At 45.9% G+C, this 15589-nt stretch overlaps 1 protein-coding gene across 6 annotated transcripts in view; it reads right to left on the bottom strand.

The window, feature by feature from the left end:
• LOC119598199 (alpha-(1,3)-fucosyltransferase C-like) overlaps positions 1–15589 on the bottom strand; it is a 58238-nt gene that overhangs the window by 21472 nt on the left and 21177 nt on the right. The window lies entirely within an intron of this gene.

Below are 15589 nucleotides of genomic sequence, written 5' to 3'. Positions count from 1 at the left end.
TGCACGACCACTGGTTCCGCTGGCGTCTCTCTGCACCACCAAGCAGGCTAGGCCGGCGTGTTACCACAGGTCGTACCTGACCAGCACAAGAGCACCGAGCCCACAGCGTCCCAACCAGGAGGGAAACCGGCCCAGGTCCAAGTCACCCCTGCTAAACACATCTGCACAGACAGAGAAGATGCGCCACACCCTGTCTCAGTATGCAGATGTGTTTAGCAGGGGTGACTTGGACCTGGGCCGCACAGGATTGGTGAAGCACCGCATTAACACCGGAAGTAGTTTGCCCATCAAGAGCCCCCCCCCGACGTATTGCACCAACCAGGCGAGAAGAGATGCAGCGCACTGTAGTGCTATGCCAGTGGGTCTTTGTTTCTGTGCGAAACATGTGTTAACAGGAAAAGGATGACCTGGGCATGTGTTAACATGAAGGGACCTGGGCAAACATGACGCAACTGGCTGTGAGCGGAGGAGCGGAGGAGCGAGAACAAGCCAAGAGGGACGAGTTGGGTGCTGCTCCTGTGAAGACCTCGTGTGTGCCCTTGTGACCTGATAAACTTTGTGTTGCCCTGTTATAAGCGGTATTGTGCAGTGTGACATGCTGGTTTCCCCCCTGTATTGTGCCTATAGAAAAGTGTACGGGTAAATAACTTGTGTAAATAAAGGAAAGACTGTCATTTTGTGTTTATTTTGTGCCCTGTACTCGCCACGTGGCGTATCCCACTCCTGACACCATTTGTTACGCCGACCGCCTGGTCTCTCTGCCACCAACACAAGGCAGGCTAGGCAGACGGCGTGCTATCCACAGGGTCGTGAACACTGAACAGCTCCAAGAGGCACCGAGCACCACAGCGTCCCAGAACACCACGAAGAGAAACGCCACGTGGTGAGGCAGGGCACGAAATAAACACAAAATGACAGTCCTTTATTTACACAAGTTATTTACCCGTACACTTTTCTATAGGCACAATACAGGTGTCGTAGGGGAAGTCGCCGCCGTGGCACAGGTGTCAAGTGCACCGAACCGCGGTTGATTAGGAATCAGGCAAGTGTGAGACTGCGAAACAACCTCTCAAATAATGAACTGAGAGAGGCCGATTTCCTGCAGTGCAATAAATGGCTGTTAAAAAAAAGAACAGAAAAGAAAATATATGTATATATATGAATATATATTATATACATATACATATATGTTTATAAATAAATAAATAAATAAATAGATAGATAGATAGATAGATAAATATAAATATAATTATATATAAATATATGTAAATATATATATATATATATATATATATATATATATATATATATATATATATATATATATTTGTATGTATGTTGTGTGTGTGTGTGTGTGTGTGTGTGTGTGTGTGTGTGTGTGTGTGTGTGTGTGTGTGTGTGTGTATGTTTGAGTATATATACATATACATACATTATATATATATATATATATATATATTTATATATAATTATATATATATATACATATATATATATATATATATAGATATATATATAATATATATATATATATATATATATATATATATATATATCTATATATAAATATTATATAGTAAATATATATATATATAAAATATATATATATATATATATATATATATATATATATATAATATTATATATACATACACCACACACACACACACACACACACACATATATATATATATATATATATATATATATATATATATATATATATACACACACACATACACACACACACACACACACACACACACACACACACACACACACATACACGCGCGCGCGCGCACTCGAATTTTCACGTTCACTGTTACTGACTCAACACATCCAATTTACTTTTTTTTCTGTTTTATTTTTGAGTAGCATTACCATTCAAAACCTTAGTGTTATGGGAAACTTAATTTAGAGAAACTGGTCCTTGGTAGTGAAAGGATTAATCTTAGATAAAAGGAGTTCTTGGTGGTGAAGAGGTTGGGAGAACTTTGGCGGACGCCACAATCACCTCGCTCGGCATAGATGTGTATTGTTCCTCTTTGTAATAAGACTACAACGCAGTCAGTCTGAACAGGGGGGTTGTTTTCATGAAGTGGTAGCAAGGCGTGTTACAGCACAACCCACTCGTCACGACCGTGAAGCCCTTAAAAGGTATGTAAATATTCTTTTATATCTTTCCATGATCTTTATTTGTCCATACTTCTTTAAAGTAATTAAAAAAATAAAACAAAACGTAAAAGAGGACCCAAAGGATAAAAACGAAACCAACACACATTAAAAGGAAAAACCTGAGATCCCTTAGTTGTATATTCCAAATTTAAAATTTCCCAATAATACATTCCTAAATGGCCTCTCGAAAACCCAATTTGAAAAAATACTCTCCTTCTCTCGTAGACCCAAAAAAAACACCGAGGAGGGCGTCCAGTGAAGCCAGGCACTTCCGCGAACCACTGGCTAACCAGACGAGCACAATCCAAAAGAGAGTTCGGCGTTGTTGTTTCGCCCGGACCTTTCATTCATATGGCCCGGCTGTGTCAGCTATTTATGGCTGTCTCATTTTATTCTTTGACACTCTATGCTTTATAATGTAAGCAAGCGGTATAGTCTCTTTATCAGCCCGGCGGCTATTGTGGGCGGTCCCTGTCTCAAAAATTGTGTGTGCTCACAATTCTGTAAGCAATATACCAGCGTGGCGTTCTGCTCGCCACAGTTCACGCAACACCTGTCTGTATAGTCATTTGTCTCTATGATCTGTTATGCGCAATGATAACCTAGTCTGATTCTGCGAAGAATGATTTGGTACCTCTACCGAGAAGCCTGCACTCAGAGGCCTGTGGCCTCTGAGTGCCATCTGGCCGAGGGGGAGGATCTTTACTCTCTGTGAAGCTGCAGGAGGAAGGTACGAGCTGTGGCACTACACTTCTGCCTTAAGATATTTTTTTATGATCATGGGAGTTGGGGGCATACCCCTGCCAATGTCAACTAGTCTGTCAACAAGCTTATTCCCTCTGATGCCTAGGTGGCTAGGGACCCAGTTTATGATTATTTTTCTACCCTGAACAAGAATCCTCTGTACCATGGTAAGCATAGTGGTCAGGAGGTAGATGTTGTCCGGTAAGCTTTGCTGTAGACAGTCAATGGCTGCCCTAGAGTCTGTATGTATAACTACATGTCCTTCCCTCATGGATGCTGGGCTAGAGCTCCCATGATCGCAACTGCCTCTCCCTGTAGAGAGGGGGTGTTGTCTGTTACCCTTGTGGATTGTGTGGCATCCCTTGCTGCAAAGCCAGCGCCGGCAGTGTGGTTTAAGGGATCAACTGATCCATCCATGAAGTAGGTTCTACTTTCCGGAGGAGTGGTGATTGCAATAACCCTTTCAGATTCTGCCTTTAGACTAGGCATGAGTTATTGATTCTTTCTCCTTGACAAGCTCTTAACAAAAAACTCGATCAAGGTTTGTACCCACGGCTGGGCTTCAATAAAGGTGGAGTGGGGGGAGTCCATGACTTTGGCAAGTAGTTGTCTTTGAGCTGATAACGTATCAACATCCTGGCTGTGTGAGACAGCCAGGAGTTGTTTGCAAACTGCTCATGGTCTTGTTCTAGGCGTATGACTATTTTTTGTCTCATGTTTGTGTTCCTGAGTGCTTGGATGACCTTTGAAAGGAACTGAGCTGCCATTAGATCAATTCGTGTGTCCAGGGGGAGAAGGTTTGCCTCCATGAGGGGGTTGAGGACCTCCCAGTCATTGCTCTCATGACAGACAGTGTTGCTTTGGTTCGGTCAGCCAAGTACAGGACTTCTTTTTAAAGAGAGGGTCTGGTCCATCATTCCCCTAAAGTATTGGATGACCTGGATCCACTCTAAGTCCATTCACTGGATTCTTAGACTTGTACCTTGAACATTTTGTCACACAGCCATGGTTTGGGATTTGAGATCTTTTGTCCTATCCTACAACAATCCTCAGATACAAGGTTCTGACAGCGTTGGGCTCTACTTAGGCAATGTGGTCCAGTGGAGATGATTGCGATATCGTCAACATGCAGGACATTAGTTAAAAAGGGCTGGACTGAGGACCCCACCTTGTGGTGTTCCATTTTCTAGTGGCATGTGCTGTGATAGGTGACCTTGGAATCTTACTTTGGCTATTCTAATCCTGAAATAGTCACCTATCCAAGCCAAGAGCTTTCCTCTGATTCCCTTCTGGATCAGGGTCTCCTGAATAGCAAGAGGACTTGCTAATTCAAAAGCCTTCTCTAGGTCTAGGAATACTACCACAGAAGTGACAGTGTTGATTGTCCTTAAGAACGTGGCTATGCTGTGTGTTGTGCTCATGCCCCTTGTGAACGCATGTAGGTGTTCATGTGGGGGTCCCATTTTCCACTGGAATCGGTTTAGTACCATTCTCTTGGCTGTCTTTCCCAGACAGCTGTGGAGAGAGATGGGGCGGTACTTCCCTGGCTCCTTTGCTTTTGGGATGGGAACTATAATAGCCCTCTTCCAGCTCTGGGGTAGATTGGAAGTTTCCTAGGACTTGTTGATGAGTTGCAGGAATGCAAGCTCACCTGCCAGTCCTAGGTGGGAAATAATGAGGTATGAGATCCCATCAGAAACCGGGGTTGTGCAAGAACTGCTTTTGTGCGTTTTCTTAGTTACCTCAGAGAGAAGATAACATCTGAATTATCGGGTTCTGCTGCCCTTTCTCTAATATGAGCAAGTCTGCCTGGTTGTAGGCATTCTTGGTTTGCCCTCAGTTCTGCTGGCAGACAGTTGCTGCTTGGTCTTGCAGAGAACTCATGCACCAGTTTCTTTGCTTTTGATTAATGGTCGTGGTGTGTGCACCTTGGGGCTGAGCAGCTAGTTTGTCGGACCCATTGCCACAGTTCTAAGGGTATTTTAGCGGTCAGAGGACATTCCAGCCACTTTACCTGCCTGACTGCTTCTCTTAGGTGGGCTAGGTTGTCAGGGGTTCTTTGTCTTTGGAATTGTTTTCTGCACATGTTCACTCTGTGGTTGAGTTCCTTAATCTCGTCATTAAAGTACTAGGCATCTTTATAACTCCTGGACCTTGGCCGAGTTTTAGGTATAGTCTGTGAGGCTGCTTGATTTATGGTACTGATAAGTCTGGCTTCAAGCACTTCCATGTTTTCGCTCTGTGGGGATTCATTGCTTCTAAGACAGTGGGCCAAGGCATTCTGAAAGGCTTGCCAGCTGGCCTTGTCTGTTTTCCATCTTGGATTTGGTTGTGGCATTTGGGCTGGGCCAGCATCCATGAAGGTAGTAACAGTGCCATAATGGTCACTTGTGGCAGTCTCATCGACACAATATCTAATTCTCTTCACCAGAGCCGCAGTGGCCAAGGCGAGGTCTATGACTCCTCCTCGTGTTGGCTCTTGGCTATTGAGAAGAGCGATCTTGGGGAAAGTCTCAAGCACATTGGCTATGTGATGGCCTGCTGCATCCGGTGCCCTGCAGGGAGCCAGGATAAGGTGGTGTACATTGAAGTCTCCCTCTATGATCACTCGGTCTTGTGTTGCAGTAGCACAGACCTGGCTGATGTCTAAGCTCCTACAGCCTAGGTTGCTGTACACATTGTACAGCTTGAGGGACCCCCTGGCCATGTGAATCTCAACAGCAAGAGATTCAACATCCTCTTCACAGTGCGGTGCATCAGCTATTGCAGAGCAAGGATTTGTTGCTCTGAGCAGGGTGATCAAGCCTCTGTTGTCAGCTATGCTTGGCAGTATGGAGACATGATACCCTGAGAAGGGAACAGTCCCCTCTGTTAATGTCTCCTGGAGCATGACACTGTCAATGTTCCTTGGTCGCACTATTGCATGGAGGATGGCATTCTTTTAGTGCAGTATGGTATGCATTTCCGTAGGATTTCTTTGCTGAAATTTATTTTTTATTATTTCTTTGGGTTTAGTAATGATTAGACTGTCAGAAAATGAAGGGGTTCAAATATTCCCACCCCTCCCTCTTTTTTTGACAGGATACCTGGTACCTATTTTCGCCATTTGTAAACCAATGTAAATAATTGTAAGAGTTTTATAGGTTTTGAAGTGTCCTGATTTGATTTATTCTACTTTCAAATCGACCGGAAGTGTCTTTAACCGACTTCCGGTGTCTTTAATCGACTTCCGGTCCATCAGCTGGCCCCCACCCCTCCCCAAGATTAAGAAGAGGAATCACGTTTGTGTCCTCCTTAGTTTATCAACTGCTAGACACGAACTTAAAGGAACAATCAATCAAACATGATGATCAGTTAGTACAGTTCAAAATCCCACTTGTAGATTTCTTTTAAATGTCATTGATTCATGTGTATTGGCTGCACCATCTATAATCAGTCTCTAATTGAGTGCCACTCTGTCATTCAAATCTGTTGTCCACTAAATGTGCTCAATTACTGCCCGTGGGGTAGGAAGAGCAAAACACCTAACTGGAACATGCAGTCCTTTCTCTAAATTTCATCAATTTGCTTCAATTGGAGGAAGCTCTGGGCAGCTCGTCTAGTATGATTTATCCCACATTGTGATGTAGTTGGCATGGAGAATATGAGGTAACAATGTAGCGTGAGCTGGAGGTAGCATCCCTTCCTCCAAGTTCTTTGATCGAAATAGTTCCCATCTTAATGATAGGAAGGTTGTTAGACCTTTTGGATTATAAACATGGCACACAAATTATTCCAATGCCTTCACCTGTACAGGAAGCTCACCACTGACAAGCTGTGCAAGAATACGACATTTGCCAAGTTCCTTGAAACAGCTTATGGCTTCATCATCAGCACCAAGCTTCAGGCAGGCATCGATCAACGTCTTTTTGGGGATTCCAACAAATTTGTCTCTCCAGTCAGCACCAGAGTTGTGCAGTCAAAGAAGGCCTTGGCATTTATGATGCCCAATAACTTCAACTCTCTCAAATATATCTATTTCTCGTGCCCTTGTGCCTTTGCCTGTTGAAAACAAGTGGGAGCGGAAATGCATCCATGAGATACTAGATCAACAAGCAGCAGGATTGATTGATTGATTATTCAAAATTATCTGCCGCGTCAACAGCTAAGGTCATTAGCGGCGAATACCTTGTTAAATAGAAATATTAAAATATTTAAAACTTTAAAAATCTATCAATAAATATTTTACTAATAACAATAAACAAATAAAAAATCAAAGCATAAATATTATGCTTTAAGTATATAAAATATTGCATAAACATGCATAATTAAATTTTATTGAAAATATTAGTCTCCCTAAGGAAACTAATAAGACCCTCTATGTCACAATCCTCCCCCAATACATTTTTCAGTGTATATGGGGGAGATAAGTACATACGTCTTTGGTCTGAGAATGTTGCACATCTTTCCACTACATGTGCGATCGTTAATGGCTCTTGGCATCCTTCACAAAGTGCTTGACTTTTAGCCATCATCGGCCCATGAGTCAGTCTTGTGTGCCCGATTCTTAGTCTTGTTAATGCAACTTCCACTTTTCGGTTAGGGTGGATGCTAGTCACCCAACTGCCAAGGTCATCTCTAATCTCTCGCAGTTTGTTTCTGGAGGTATGCCTCCATTGTTCCTTCCATTTATTGCGAAGACAACTCCTTATGCTGGGTTTCAGGTCGGTGTGTGGGAGAGGAAAACGAGCATCACAAGGCTGAGCAGCAGCTGCCTTGGCCTTCTGATCGGCTCGCTCATTCCCACTGATACCAACATGCGCTGGCACCCAACACAGAGTTATCTTTTTGCGTGTTGACATCAGTGCAAGCCAATCTTGAACCTCCCTTACTAGTGGATGTGATGAGTTTAAGCTCTTGATTGCTTGCAAAGCACTACGAGAGTCACAATATATCACAATAGAATGGTTCGTAAGATCTCTAGTCATCTTAACTGCTGCAAGGATGGCATGTAACTCTGCAGTAAAGATCGAGGCTGCTAGAGAAAGACTGCCAGATGCCGTCTTCCTTCTGCTCACTGCTGCAAAGCCCACACCATTTTCAGATTTCGAACCATCTGTATATATTGCCTCTGATCCTTGGTACTTAGAAATATGCTGAAGAAATTTATCTTTGACTTCTGCTTCTGATTTCTCCCCTTTCCCAATTCCGACCAAATCCAGCTCGACTTGATTAGTCCAAGGGGGGAATTGGGGAATTCCAACAGCCAGAACCTTAGTGAGACTCAAATTAAGATCTTCCACAAGATTCCTCATTCTCCTACCATAGGATCGGCTATCCTCAAGGGGGCTGAAAACCAATCTGGATGTAGGAGATCCCGGAATCCTTTGTAGTCTCGTGTAGTAAATCAGGTTCATGTAGTCCCGGTGTAATGAAAGAGGTGGTTCTCCACTCTCAGCATACAGGGATTCCACAGGTGAAGACCTGAAAGCCCCAGTACAGATTCTGAGAGCTTCATTATGAACTGAGTCCAACATCCGGAGAACAGTGGGAGTTGCAGAAGAATACACCTCACAGCCATAATCAAGCTTACTACGAATAAGCGCTCGGTAAAGCCGTAGAAGCGTTGTGCGGTCTGCACCCCAAGATAAATGTGAAAGAACCCGCAAAATACTAAGCGCTTTTGTAGCCTTCACTTTTAACTGTTTGATGTGAGGCACCCATGTAAGTCTTGAGTCAAAAATTAGACCCAAGTACTTCACCTCTTGGACAAATTGCAGTGGGTTTGCTCCTAAATAGAGGGAAGGGTGGAATTTTCCTCGTTTGTGGAAATGTATAGCCATGGTCTTGCTTGAAGAAAATTTGAACCCACGATATGTTGCCCACTTTACAACCTGATTTATTGCAGCCTGCATGTGTCCTTGCACATCCTGTAAGCTTCCTCCTGAGCAGTACAGTGTAAAGTCATCCACATACAGATTACATGAGACAGAACTTGGAACAACTTTTACAATGTCATTTATAGCAATGGCAAACAGGGTCACACTTAAGACACTCCCTTGTGGGACCCCTTCCAGCTGGTCTTCCAGGTTAGAGAAACTGTTTCCCACCCGAACTCTAAATTTCCTGTTAGCAAGGAAGCTTTGTATGAAGGTAGGTAATGCTCCTCTTAAACCAATGTCATACAGCTTCATGAGTATGCCATGCTTCCAAGTTGTATCGTAAGCCTTTTCAAGGTCAAAGAAGACTGCCAACATGTGACGTCGCTGTGCGAAGGAATTCTGTATAGCAGTTTCCATCCTCACAAGTGCATCTGTGGTCGATCTCAATTTTCTAAAGCCATATTGATATGGGGTCAACATGTTTTCTTTTTCTAGCAGCCATGTCAACCTGAAGTTTACCATTTTCTCCATCAGCTTGCAGATGCAGCTGGTGAGAGAAATTGGTCTGTAATTTCCTGGTGCGGAGGCATCTTTGCCAGGTTTAGGAACAGGAATGATTATAGCCTCTTTCCATGTGGATGGCACTGTGCCCTCTCTATAGATCCTATTGAATAGGTCCAACAGGAACTTCTGGGAGCTCTCCGGTAAGTGAGATATCATTTGATATGGAATATCGTCACTTCCTGGGGCAGTCTTATGGCAGAGCTGCAAAGCAGAGTCCATCTCCTTGCGCAAAAATGGCAAATTGTATGGAAGTTCTGCTGCAGTCCTACTGAAGAACGACACTGGGTGTTGTTCCTGTTCAGCACGAAGAGTGGAGAATCGAGCAGTGTAAGATGCTCCAGAGGAGATCTCTGCCATGGATTTAGCTAGCTCATTAGCAATATCTTTTTTGTCTGTGATGATTATGCCATCTATCTTCAGAGCAGGTTGTGATATGGATGTGCTCTTTCCAGCAATCTTACGCACCTTGTCCCACACCCATGCTAAGGGGGTCCCAGAGTTAATTGAGGAGACATACTGTCTCCACGACGTCCGTCTAGCCTCCTTTAGCACGCGCCTGGCCTTGGCTCGGGTCTTTTTGTAACTGATCAAGGTTACAATGCTGGGGCGTCGTTTCAACTGCCTTAATTTAGTTTTCCTTGCTCTGACAGCTTGTTGGCATTCATCAGACCACCATGGTACTGGAGGTCGACGGTACTGTCCGCTACTTTTGGGAATGGATGCTTCTGCTGCAAGATGAATTCGTGATGTGAAGTGATTAACAGCATCTTGAACACACTGGAAATCATTCACAGATCCTTGCAATAATGCAGTTGATCTAAAAAGATTCCAGTCTGCATGTTCAAGTCGCCATCTCTGCACTCCATTGACTGGAATACCATTCACCTCCTCCAAAAGTATTGGAAAATGGTCGCTTCCATGTAAGTCTTCCATGACCTGCCAAGTGAAGTTCAACTGTGAATCAGGTGAGCCTATTGATAGGTCTATATTGGAGAATGTCCCAGTTTGAACTTGGAAATGTGTGGGAGTGTCACTGTTCAGTAAAACTGCATCTACTCTTAAGAACTAGGACTCCAAGGCCCTTCCTCGAGGGTTGCACAAACTGTCTCCCCAGAGGTGATGCCGACCATTGAAATCTCCCAAGCATAGAAATGGATGTGGCAACTGCCCAAGTACATCTTCCAAATCATCTATGTTGAGATTATGTGGAGGAAGGTAGATGGATGCAACAGTGTAAGGTCGTGTCAAGCCTATTCTCACAGCCTTCACCTGCAGTGTTGTCTGCAGGTGGATGGCCTGGAAGGGAATATCTTGACGTACCATTACTGCTACTCCTCCATGAGGTCCATTGTCAAAGGTCCCATAAGGGCTTGAATTGGAATCCTCTCAGGGAAATCGGATGATTTTCCCTGGTCAAAATCTCTTGTAGACATACACAAACTGGATTATATGAAGCTATCAGATATTGCAGTTCTTCCCATTTTGCATGAATTCCCTGACAGTTCCATTGGATTAGGGTATCCAGTTCTTTATATTATTTCTTCATAAGGTGTTTGGCAGCACCTGTGGTCAAGGTTTGCCTCACACCTTTAGGCTGTCCCTTTCCATGATCCTGGGAGTACCTTTTTAATGGTTGTTTACCTGTGGAGCTAGTTTCCACAGGTTTCCCTTGGACAGGTTCAGGATTTCTTTGCCTGGGCAAAGAGCGGACCTGAGCCTTTACTTCAGGGGCATTCTGCCTAGCAGCAGAGGCCCCTGTGGATGTGGTGGCAGCTGGAGCTGTCACCATTGAGGCCTCTGGAGCCTTAAATGTTAGCTCCAAAGACCTTACTTTGGGAGGAGGAGTCTCCTCAATAGACCCATCACTCCTACTCCGTTTCTGGTGGAACAACTCACCAGAGGCAGTGTCAGCAATTTGCGACTGAGGGTTAAAGAAAGTGGCAGAGTGTGTGTTGTAAGAAGCATTGGAGGGCAAGGGTTGGTGGGAAGGAGGATGGGCTAGAACCGAAGCAAAGGACTTACCTGGCTGTGCAAATAGCACACGGGCACGTCGCTTTGCCTCTGGAAAACTAACTTTCTCCTTGCTCCTTATTACCAATACTTCCTTTTCAAATTTGTACCTTTTACACTGCTTTGAAGAAGCTTCATGAGCCTCTTTGCAGTGGTAACAGCATATTGGACCTGGACAGTTGTCATCTCCTTGATGACCTGTTGTACCACACCTTACACATACTCTTGGTTGCTCATTTTCTTTAAAACGGCAAGAGTTGGCTCCATGCCCATAACCCTGGCAGTGGAAGCACCGCATAGGGTTGGGCACATATGGCTTTACCTTGAGGTGGTACCATGCTAACTTAACCGATTCTGGAAGGACTAATGTGTTAAAAGTTAGAAGAAGAGCTGGTGTCGACTGTTCCAAACCATCAACTTTCTTCTTAAAACGTTTTACTGCCACTACATTAAAATCCTCTAGTTCCTCTAACAGTTTCTCCTCAGAATACCTCATCAGGTCTCGGGAAAAAACAATTCCCTTACACTGATTGAGGGTTTTGTGAGGAGAACATGAAACTTGAGCCCCAGGAATGTCGCATATCGCACGCAGACGGTCACTCTCATCTGGTGATGAAATCTCAACTATCAGGCTACCATCTCGTTGTGGGGTGATGCGAGGATCACGTTGACATACCTCAACTATTTTCCTATGTACTTCAAAAATATCAAGATCCATGATTGATACACCATCAATGGTCTTCACTACTAGGTACTTACTATATGAAATGTTTTCATATTTACCAGGTAAGATTTCCTTAGTGGATTGAGGAGGACTTTTTCCCTTCTTACCTGGTTTGGGAGCCCGGGAACCATTACGATTCCCGTTCTTGCCCTTTGGAAGCTGGAAAGGTTCCAAAGTGACAATACGTGATGTTCCACAGGGATTGGTCGGGGGATTGCGTAGGTCGTCAGGGAGAGAGCTAGATCTTTGTAAATTTGTAGTACTCATACAAATTAGAATTCTTCATTTCCTCACCCCCCCACCCACCATGGAGTCCAACGAGGGGAAGCTATAGTTGGGGTTCAAAATCTCCCAACAGCCACAGGGGTAATGAGGAAATATACGCAGCCACTATTACAGTACTGATGGCAGTTGCGGGACTTATGCACTACCGACTGAATAGTGCCTGCTTGACCCTAGCCATATTTGACCAGCCGATTGACTTGACCGGGCCTTGATCAAGCCGCCCGTCTAACGAGAATAAAGGACCAAAGAGGTGTGTTGCTAGCTGCAGGGTGCAGCGTGCAGCATCGCTCAACCTCCAGGACTCCTGTCTCCTGGTAATACGGGATGCCACGCACGGCAAACACACGTGGGAGAGTTCTCCCTGGTCCAAAATGGAATGAACCAGGGGTGGGTGCACCATCCCCTCTCATAGGCCTTGGTGCACCAGGAAGCCATTTTGTCTCATCCCTCACTGGTGACCCCTCCAGTATGGGTAGCCCTCTGGTCCGGCTCACCAGATCATTGGGACCTCAAGCCCCCCCCCCCCTAATGGAAGCCGCCTTGCCGCGGTGGGGGGGCTTGAGGTCCCAATGATCTGGTGAGCCGGACCAGAGGGCTACCCATACTGGAGGGGTCACCAGTGAGGGATGAGACAAAATGGCTTCCTGGTGCACCAAGGCCTATGAGAGGGGATGGTTCATTCCATCTTGGACCAGGGAGAACTCTCCCACGTGTGTTTGCCGTGCGTGGCATCCCGTATTACCAGGAGACAGGAGTCCTGGAGGTTGAGCGATGCTGCACGCTGCGCCCTGCAGCTAGCAACACACCTCTTTGGTCCTTTATTCTGGTTAGACGGGCGGCTTGATCAAGGCCCGGTCAAGTCAATCGGCTGGTCAAATATGGCTAGGGTCAAGCAGGTACTATTTAGTCGGTAGCGCATAGGTCCCGCGACTGCCATCAGTACTGTAATAGTGGCTGCGTATATTTCCTCATTACCCCTGTGGCTGTTGGGAGATTTGAGCCCCAACTATAGCTTCCCCTCGTTGGACTCCATGGTGGGTGGGGGGTTGAGGAAATGAAGAATTCCAATTTGTATGAGTACTACAAATTTACAAAGATCTAGCTCTCTCCCTGACGACCTACGCAATCCCCCGACCATTCCCTCTGGAACATCAGTATTGTCAAATTTGGAACCTTTCCAGCTTCCAAAGGGCAAGAATGGGAATCGTAATGGTTCCCGGGCTCCCAAACCAGGTAAGAAGGGGAAAAGTCCTCCTCAATCCACTAAGGAAATCTTACCTGGTAAATATGAAAACATTTCATATAGTAAGTACCTGGTAGTTAAGACCATTGAAGGTGTATCAATCATGGATCTTGATATTTTCGAAGTACATCGAAAAATTGTTGAAGTATGTCAACGTGATCCTCGCATCACCCCACAGCGAGATGGTGGCCTGGTGGTTGAGGTTTCGTCACCGGACGAGAGTGACCGTCTGCGTGCGATGTGCGACATTCCTGGGGCTAGAGTTTCATGTTCTCCTCACAAAACCCTCAATCAGTGTAGGGGAATTGTCTTTTCCCGAGACCTGATGAGGTATTCTGGGGAGAGGCTGTTAGGGGAGCTGGAAAGTTTTAATGTAGTGGCAGTGAAACGTTTTAGGGGGAGGGTTGACGGTTTGGAGCAGTCTACACCAGCTCTCCTTCTGACTTTTAATACGTTGGTCCTTCCAGAATCGGTTAAGTTGGCGTGGTGCCGCCTCAAGGTGGAGCCATGTGTGCCCGGCCCTATGCGGTGCTTCCACTGCCAGGGTTGTGGGCGTGGGGCCAACTCTTGCCGTTTTGAGGAAGATGGGCGACCGGGAGTGTGTGTTGGGTGTGGTGCGACAGGTCATCAAGGAGATGACAACTGTCCGGGTCCAGTGTGCTGTTACCACTGCAAAGAAGCTCATGAAGCTTCTTCGGAGCAGTGTGGGGGGTGCAAATTTGAGAGGGAAGTGTTGATAATGAGGAGCAAGGAGAAAGTTAGTTTTCCAGGGGCAAAGCGACGTGCCCGTGTGCTGTTTGCACAGCCAGGTGGGTCCTTTGCTTCGGTTCTGGCCCGTCCTCCTTCCCACCAACCCTTGCCTTCCGGTGCTTCTTGCACCACACACTCTGCCACTTCTTTTGGGCCTCAGTCCCCAATTGCTGAAACTGCCTCTGGCGAATTCCACCAGAAGCGGAGTGGGAGTGAGGGGTCTATTGAGGAGACTCCTCCTCCCAAAGTAGGGTCTTTGGAGCCATCAGGTGAGGCTCCAGAGGCCTCAATGGTGACAGCCCCAGCTGCCACCATATCCACAGGGGCCTCTGCTGCTAGGCATAATGCCCCTGAATCAAAGGCTCGGGTTTGTCCTTTGCCCAGGCAAAGGAATCCTGAGTCTGTTCAAAAGACTCATTTCAAGGTGGGGTCTTTGGAGCCGTCAGGAAGGGCTCCAGGGGTCTCAACAGTGACAGCTCCAGCTGCCACCACATCCACGGGTGCCTCTGCTGCTAGGCAGAGTGCCCCTGAAGCAAGGCCTCGGGTCCGTTCTTTGTCCAGGCAAAGAAGTCCTGAGCCTGTCAGGGGGAAGCCTGTGGAAACTGGTTCCACGGGTAAACAACCCCTCAAAAGACTCTCCCAGGATCCAGGAAAGGGACAGCCTGAAGGTGTGGGGCGGGCCTTGACCGCGGGTGCTGCCAAGCACCTTATGAAAAAATAGTTTAAAGAACTGGATACACTAATCCAATGGAACTGTCGGGGAATTCATGCAAGATGGGAGGAGCTGCAACGTCTGATAGCTTCATGTAACCCAGTTTGTGTGTGCCTGCAAGATATTGTGACCGGGGAAAGTCATCCGATTTCCCTGAGAGGATTCCAGATTCGGGCCCATTGTGGGACTTTTGACAGTGGACCTCATGGAGGAGTAGCAGTGGTGGTGCGTCAAGATGTTCCCTTCCAGGCCGTCCACCTGCGGACGACGCTGCGGGTGGGGGCTGTGAGAATGGGCTTGACGCGACCTTGCACTGTTGCATCTATCTACCTTCCTCCACATAATCTCAACATGGGTGGTTTGGAAGATCTACTTGGGCAGTTGCCACATCCATTTCTACTCTTGGGAGATTTCAATGGTCGGCATCACCTCTGGGGAGACACTTTGTGCAACCTCGAGGAAGGGCCTTGGAGTCCTTGCCTAAGAGTAGATGCAGTTTTATTGAACAGTGACACTCCCAC

Source organism: Penaeus monodon, chromosome 41 (assembly GCF_015228065.2).
Source record: "Penaeus monodon isolate SGIC_2016 chromosome 41, NSTDA_Pmon_1, whole genome shotgun sequence".
In the NCBI taxonomy this organism is placed as follows: domain Eukaryota; kingdom Metazoa; phylum Arthropoda; class Malacostraca; order Decapoda; family Penaeidae; genus Penaeus; species Penaeus monodon.
Note: the sequence above shows the minus strand (reverse complement) of the source record. Positions and strands in the feature narration are given on the sequence as shown.